An 8,378-nucleotide genomic window follows, 5' to 3' on the forward strand; every position below is an offset into this window, starting at 1 on the left:
ACGTACCGGCCCATCTCGACACTCAATTAAGAGCACCGCGACAGGATTATTGGACCGCTTTAGTTTTTACACTAAAGCTAAATCCACCGGTAGGACGTCCCACAAGCATGCCAGTTTACACCGCGAGCGGTGAACCGACAGTGTGGCACACAGATTCAACTACGAGCTTTTTAACCGCAACAACTTTAATATACGCTATTGGAGCTGGAATTACCGCGGCTGCTGGCACCAGACTTGCCCTCCAATTGTTCCTCGTTAAAGGATTTAAAGTGTACTCATTCTGATTACGAGGCCTCGGATGAGTCCCGTATCGTTATTTTTCGTCACTACCTCCCCGTGCCGGGAGTGGGTAATTTGCGCGCCTGCTGCCTTCCTTGGATGTGGTAGCCGTTTCTCAGGCTCCCTCTCCGGAATCGAACCCTGATTCCCCGTTACCCGTTACAACCATGGTAGGCGCAGAACCTACCATCGACAGTTGATAAGGCAGACATTTGAAAGATTTGTCGTCGGTACGAGACCATACGATCAGCTAAAAGTTATTCAGAGTCACCAAAGTAAACGATGGCCGAGACCACCGATTGGTTTTGATCTAATAAAAGCGTTCCTTCCATCTCTGGTTGGAACTCTAGTTTGCATGTATTAGCTCTAGAATTACCACAGTTATCCAAGTAAATGTGGGTACAATCTAAGGAACCATAACTGATTTAATGAGCCATTCGCGGTTTCACCGTAATTCGGTATGTACTTAAACATGCATGGCTTAATCTTTGAGACAAGCATATCACTACTGGCAGGATCAACCAGGGAACTTTGTAATGTGTTTATACACACACATTCGTTCTCAAAAATATGTGTTAACATAGTAGAACAAATACACTGTATTGAAGTCTTACTATGTAACACATATTTTGTGTTGTAAGTGAAAACTGATGTTTCCATCAACACTTTTATACTTTAAAAATTAAAACATTCATTGATATGAATGTATAACTGAAAAGTTCAAACACTCTCTTTTTCTAAATTTATTAAAAATTTACTCTCGCTAGCTATTACTGTTAGCGACTTGGTTATATTTCGTATACGTAGTAAAAAAAAATTTTACTATTCGTACTAGGACTGAAGTGAGTATAACATTTCTGTTGTTTTTAGTTAAATGCAACTAAAAGTATACATATAACAATTATAAACGCCTTCCGACGATTCACCACATAAGAGTCATTCAGTCTACGACATCGACTCGTGGATATGTTGCGTTAGTATATATTGTTATGCTCAACTATTATATTCATACGACTTTCAATTGCTCAGACATTCAACTGTTTGAGATTCTCATCTGTTTGTAGTTTTCAGATGCTTTTGCTTTTCAACTGTTTCAACTCGACTATTTTCATGTTAGTAACGTGCAGCGTAAGAGAGCTGATCGCAGCACGACGACCGACTACTCCCCTCCACTCCGCACTCGAGAAAGCGTCACTGTATCAACTACGCAGCAATATAGTTAGAAGAAAACCTTACTACTATGTTATATTCATAATATATATACTTATCTTTATGGCAATTTTGTTAAACAAACTATGAATGATAATGCAGAACAAAAAAAACATTTATTTACTCGGACTAGCAAATTCCCGCGACTTCGTCCAAGTATTTAAATCTAAATATTAACAATATTTAAAATGAATTTTTTTCTTCGGTTTTTATTTTGAAAATAAATTTAGTACGGTTAGGAACACAATAAACATAACAACCAAAAACGTGGCGTGACTGTTAAGATTTTATAGAAGCATGAGATTTTGAAAATATTTAAGCCGATTAATAAGTAACAAAAGTAAGTTTTTATTCATGTTACACAGTTTGTAACTTTATCTTAGTGAAAAAAAAATTACGCGTTGGAAGAACTCAAATATATTGCATAGGACCCGTTTTCAATTGTTCATAACAATTTAATTTGTTATAAACAATTTACATTAACAAACGTAGGCTATAATCTTTCCTTCAATGTTCTTATCAAAACTATTTAAACAATATTCACGATATTTTGATTCAAATATAAATTATAATTTCAAGACTTTCTTACGATCCAGCCAAAATCAAGAGACACGTTTATTTTAGTAGTGTCTCGAGCGCCAAGTATGAATAGCGGTGACGAAGGCACTACCGTGTCTCTATTCCGCTCAAATTAGCACTTTTGAGGTTATGCTCCTTTAAATTTCTAATTTCTCTACAATAATGACATAAACTTTATTAAAAAATCTTTGAAAACCCCATTGATTAGCTACGACAATAAATTGCAATTGCTATTGTGTCCTGAAAATCATTAATTTGCAAAAATAAAAATTGGCCACGCCCCTTGGAACGCATTTTAAGTAAAAAGAATCTTTTCCCTTAAAAGTACGACTTTTTTTTATAAAGTTGGTACTACTATAAAGTTGCTGCATGACTATGGAAAATATTATGTTAGTAAAAAACGAAAGAATTACTGAGGCGCCAAATTATGAATGTAAATTTTTTTTGGTATAAAAAATTAATAAAAATGTATGCGTCAGTCCAAAACTAACAGCGTCAAAAGTGAAACTTTTTATATAATTCAAAAACTGTCAATAAGTGTACAAAACAATACATTGCAGCAAAGAAAAATTGACTGGAAATTATAATAAAAATGATTTATAATAAAAATCGAGAAAAATCTACAGACTATCCCAAATTAATTACTACGGAAGTTTCACTCGTACGTACTATTATTTACATATACATAAAACTATATACATATACGTACAAGTGAAACTTCCGTAGTAATTAATTCGGGATAGTCTGTAGATTTTTCTTGATTTTTATTATAAATCATTTTTATTATAATTTCCAGTCAATTTTTCTTTGCTGCAATGTATTTTTTTGTACACTCATTGACAGTTTTTGAATTACATAAAAAGTTTCACTTTTGACGCTGTTAGTTTTGGACTGACGCATACATTTTTTGTATCTTCATTGACAATAACTGAGAATAAAAACAATATTAAAAAATTTTTAAAATGAAAAAAAATAAAATAAGACAAACATCTGAACAAGCAATTTCCATCGCCAACGACTGAAATTGAAGTTTTTTGTCCATTCATTTTCATTTATCAAAAAATAATTTTAAATTACAATTACAAAAAAAAATATTTCCATAAATAAAGCAACACTAGTTACAACGACTTTCTCTGATGAACTGAGACTTACTTGCTCTTCTACGTACGTAAGATTGTACAAGTCTAAACTAGTCCTAAATTTTATATAAATAAATAACATCAATACTGCTTGACTCATATACAGAACATATATTGATAAACTGAATAACATGATCGCCATTAATAAACAATGCCCTGCGACTATTCTCAGCGTCTCCTCTTTGTGCGGATCTTCGTTAATTTTTTCCGCTTCTCTCACTCTGCTAGAGTAAATGGTAATAAGAAAGAGACAAGGAGTTTAACAGTTTTGTTAGCTCGACGAGTTAACTCTCATGACAAAACGCTAGTGTCCCATAAAAAGTTTTCACTTCAAAAAAAAAAATTGAACGCAACTACCGGAATATAAGGAGGGATGAGAATTTGTCTCAAAGAAAAATGAAGCCCATCAATTTTAAAATAAATTTATTTACTTATTCATTATCTTAAATACTTATCTGAGGAGTTACATTACTCCTCAATGTAGATAATTTACTCTTCATTGATGCTGCCTTAAGCAGATGGCTCTTGGCGATAGAGAATGCAGACTCAGATTCTTCAAGAGATGATTCGGACTTATTTAACTTGGGAGAAGAAGTAGACTCAGTGCTAGTAACTGTAAAAAATAGAGGCTTATAAATAGAGGACATTGAAATAGGGTGAGATGGAGATGCTTGTTTTTTTTTTTATGAGGGCGATCTCTCTCACCTGTGTTGGATGGATGATTCTATAGATCATCAACTATCCTAACGTCATTTTCTATACAATTTTCAAATTATGAGAGCAATTCAAGTTTATCAAATGATTAAAAGACTTCAAATAAATCAAGTTATCTGCTTGGGCAATGTATGTATGTTTTTCAGGGAAAATAATAATAACTGTAAGGTTTCCCCATGAATAAATAGATTAATAATTACAATAAAACAAAGTTTAATTTATTAAAATATGACTTTCTTGAAATATAATTGATTGACTCTCAAATGACAATAAATTTAACATTAACTTGACTTTTTATATAATAAATGTCTCAATATAAAATTCAATAATGATCATATTACATTTATCTGATCAAAGACTTGTATTTTTCATAAAAATAAAGCATTTATATCTTCTATGATATTCATTAATATGCATCGACTACAACAATGACTTTTATAATAATTATTCGATGTACTAAATTTTTTTTCAAAAGAAAAACCGAAAAAAATAATTCATTTTAAATATTGTTGATTCGTAGATTTAAATAATTGGCGTTTAATGATTTTAGGACTTTTTGTAATTTCATCATTGTCGTTATTTATGTTTAGCGCACATTTTTGTACCGCCCAGAAGAAGGGGGTTGTTTTTGATGATAATGCATGCTCTCATATAAAAAACGATCTCTGATTTCTCAGGACTCGCTTAGTAGTCTGTAAGAGTCACTGCCCTGATGATAATGTAGATGGTTCACTCGGTTTAGCTGCGGTTCAGGTCTTACTCTCAGATGGGAACTTCTCATGTGTTCTCTATTGATAGAAGATTCCCGGATATAATACTTAAAAATTAAACCACGTGTTATAACATTTTTTTTAACTAGCTACTTTTTCAGATTAAGTAAACATCGATTGCAAAAAGAATTTATCGTAAATTCTCATCTACAAAATAACTTTTTTAATTATTTCAAGAAAATTCAAAAAAGTATTTTCTTACACAATTCATCGAAAGTAACGAAAAAAAAAAACTCAATTTTATAGATGACATAGCACGCCATTTGATTTTAAACTTTTTTAGTATTTCAAAATTTTTTTAAATAGTTATTCAAAAATGAGAATTTAGTTATTTGCAGAGTCATTTGGGACGTGTACATGGCGCAAAGTTTTACTTTCATCCGATGATGGCAGTTTTAGAAAGATACTTCAAACATTAGAAGAAAAATTCTGAATAAGATTTAGGCTATCAAATGTTTATTAATATTTTGATCAAATATTTGATCTACAATTTCTTACGCATACTTATGTGATTTTTTTATTAAACAATTGATAAAAACAATTTTATGGTTTTGCGATTATGGCAAGTCAAAATTGGCGCAATTTTATAATTTCAAACATTTTTTGCATGTAGAACAATTTGAAAATATTGAATTTCCAAACAACAGTGAAGTGGCACCGTTTTTTTACAGATATCGAACGATATCTGTTTTTGGCGGATTTCACTCACTTTTTTCAATAAGTTTTCATATTAGATTAGATAATATTGATTTTAAAAAAAACTAAAAGATATCACGGAATTACCGTGGTAACTTAACTTTACATAAAAGATCAATAGATAACAAAAAATGTTTTTTTAAAATTTCTTTTCTTTCGTCGGTAACTTTAGTTCAATTAAAGCTCGTATTTACGGTAAAACAATTTAAATTTTTCGTGATGATCTCTAGTTCGATTATTTATAACAAATTCTATTTGTTTGAATATAGACGTTTGTTCAAATTTATTTTTCATTTTTAGCAATAATTACAGCAAGGCAAGTTGATTTGAGATAAGTTGAGCGAAGTCGAAGTGATACCAATTTTTTCACACTGCAAATCCAAATGTGTTATTCTTGTAGACACTTTTAACACGCTAAGCCTCTTCAATGTTAAATGCCGTAAAAAACTATAGATTTTTCACACACTATGAAATGTGTAAAAAGTGTCTACAAATAATTTATTGTTTGTTTATGGACATTTTACATTGAATACGCTTTATGTGTGTTATTTTAAAATGTTTGTGGAATCCTGAGATTTGCAGTGCACCAGGGTAAAGAAATTAAGTCTGACAAAAGATACAGGATGTATTGGTTTTTTTCTATCTATGCTACGATACGAGCTTATTCTCGCAAATTTGTCCACGTGAATACTGTTTGACTGGTATAAACAGTAATAAATTGAAAGAATTGATGGACGGAGATGAGAAACCATTCGTTTTTTCAGTCAATTAATAGAATCTCTTATTTATTGTAAATAATCGATGTGGTATGATTGCATTACATAAGAATCGATTGATTAAGTGAAGTTTTAAATAAGAATTGCGTCGTTTAGATGTCCCAATTCTAAATACGTAATACTTTGTGATAACATAAAAGAAAAAGTAATAAATTTGTGTGTATGAATTGAGACAGTAAAAATTCGAATTTTAATGTAAGATTTGATATATGCTCATTTAAAGCGATTACAATCGTAATTAATAACATTTTCGATTACATTTATTCAACATAAGTAATAACTTTTTATCAGTTAAAAAAAGAAAAAAATCCCGTTGCAAGAATTCGAATTAATTGCATAAATTCCGTTTTTGATTATTTATAACAAATTCAGTCGTTATAAACAAATAGAGTCAATTACCATCCATGTAACATAGTTGGTAACTTTTTTTTAATTAAAGGAAAAAAATTATTCTTATTTTAAGATAATCTTTAAATAAATTGCATTATTTGTCTTTTTTATCAATATTTACGTAAGAAATACATAAACCATTCATTCGCTATATTTATACATTGGGAGTATACCTATGTATATTGTAGAAAAATTGTGGCCACGAGAGAGAGGTCCGCGTTAGATGGCATTTAAATAAGACTGACAAAGAAGAGGATAGAAATCGAGTTGAAATGTGCGAAAAACGGAATTAGGGGCGTGGCCTAATCTGTATCACGATAAATATTCAATGAGTAAATCTCATTTTGGATTTAAATGAAAGCTAACAGTCATTATTAATTGTGTATTGAAAATTATTCCGTAATGTTGAATAGTTATCGAGATATTTGCAATTAAGGCTGGGCTGAAGTCAGAAAGTTTCCCGGAGTTGACTTTACGCCCTCGTGTTGTGCGGCAAGAGGCCGAAGCTTGACATCAACTGAAATTGAGTAGGTAACAGGGAAATCGTTCGAAAAATGATAATTTTCAAGGATGCACTACAAAAAGGGAGCCTTAGGGCACCAAGAAATTTACAAATTTTTGAATAATCTGTTTCGAGCAAGACAGAGCACAGAATATATCTATCTATCTCCGTCTTATTTTTCAGAGAAGACTGCGAGTTCGAACAGTTGACGAGCAAGCACATCCCCCACCCTCTGTTACCAAGCCTGAAGCTTATGATATCTAAACGTAAACAAAGCAAATGAAAATATGCTGGCTCTGTAGTCAGAAGATTCGACATTTATTTTACCGAACGGTGTTCGATTCCAATAATCCACGGAAATCCCCGTAGATTATTTCAACTACTTCTAAATATTTCTAAATTGCTTAAAAAAAAGCTACGTTCATATAGCTATAGTAAAAAAAGTGTTTATAACCCTGTTCATATGTTTTCCGACTCGGCGTCGATCAATTACATAAATAATTGAGAAAAAAAAATCAAATCGTTGTAAACAATTACTTTTAGCATGTTAATATTATAATTACATGCAAATCTAACAAATAAAAGAGAAAAAAAAAACTTTATCATGACTGGAATCGAACCCTGCCTAGCAAAATAAAAGACCGATGCTGTAACCACTGAGCTGTTATGGTTCCAATACGCTTATATATGCTTAAAAATTATAAGCTACAGGCTTGGGCACAGAGAGTGGGGGTAAAGCTTGCCGGGAAAGTGCCGAAATTCGCCACAGATTGTTTAAACTACTTTTCAATGTTAATAATAATATGATTAACTTGTTAATAACATAACATTGTTAACACATGTAAAGATGTATAAGTTGTTAAACACAGGCTATTATCAATGTATTTATACAAAAAAAAAGTTTATGGCTCTGTTCAAATATTTTCTGACTTAGTGTCAATAAATTCAATGAGTAAAGAGAAAAAAAAATCAAATCATTATAATGGATTAATTATGGCATGTCAATATTATAATTACATGCTAATCTAACGAATAAAGTAGAAAAAAAAGTGATTATGACTAGGATTGAACCCTGCCCGGCAAAATAGAACTCTGACGCCTTAACCACATGGCCAGCATAATCTCGGTATTAAGTTTATGTGTATTTGTTTTTATACTACATGCTTGGATACGCCGACTTGGAATTGAGCTTCCTTATTAACATTTATACCTAATAAAAATGATAATAATGGATGAATATATGTATTTGAAGTTATTTGCAGGTATTATATTAATTAATGTTAAATGAGTATCATCATTTTTATTTATCCTAACTGCAATAGTC

At 31.2% G+C, this 8,378-nt stretch overlaps 1 non-coding gene across 1 annotated transcript in view; it reads right to left on the bottom strand.

Annotated features, from left to right (window-relative positions):
- LOC118067614 (small subunit ribosomal RNA) overlaps positions 1-807 on the bottom strand; it is a 1,912-nt gene extending 1,105 nt beyond the window's left edge. Inside the window, exon 1 of the ribosomal RNA XR_004690406.1 lies at positions 1-807. This exon is cut by the window's left edge and continues 1,105 nt beyond it. This is a non-coding gene — a ribosomal RNA (small subunit ribosomal RNA).
- Positions 808-8,378: the final 7,571 nt, after the last annotated feature.

The sequence above is a fragment of the Chelonus insularis genome, unplaced genomic scaffold, assembly GCF_013357705.1.
Source record: "Chelonus insularis isolate UGA/USDA-ARS -01 unplaced genomic scaffold, ASM1335770v1 contig_38_pilon, whole genome shotgun sequence".
Taxonomy (NCBI): domain Eukaryota; kingdom Metazoa; phylum Arthropoda; class Insecta; order Hymenoptera; family Braconidae; genus Chelonus; species Chelonus insularis.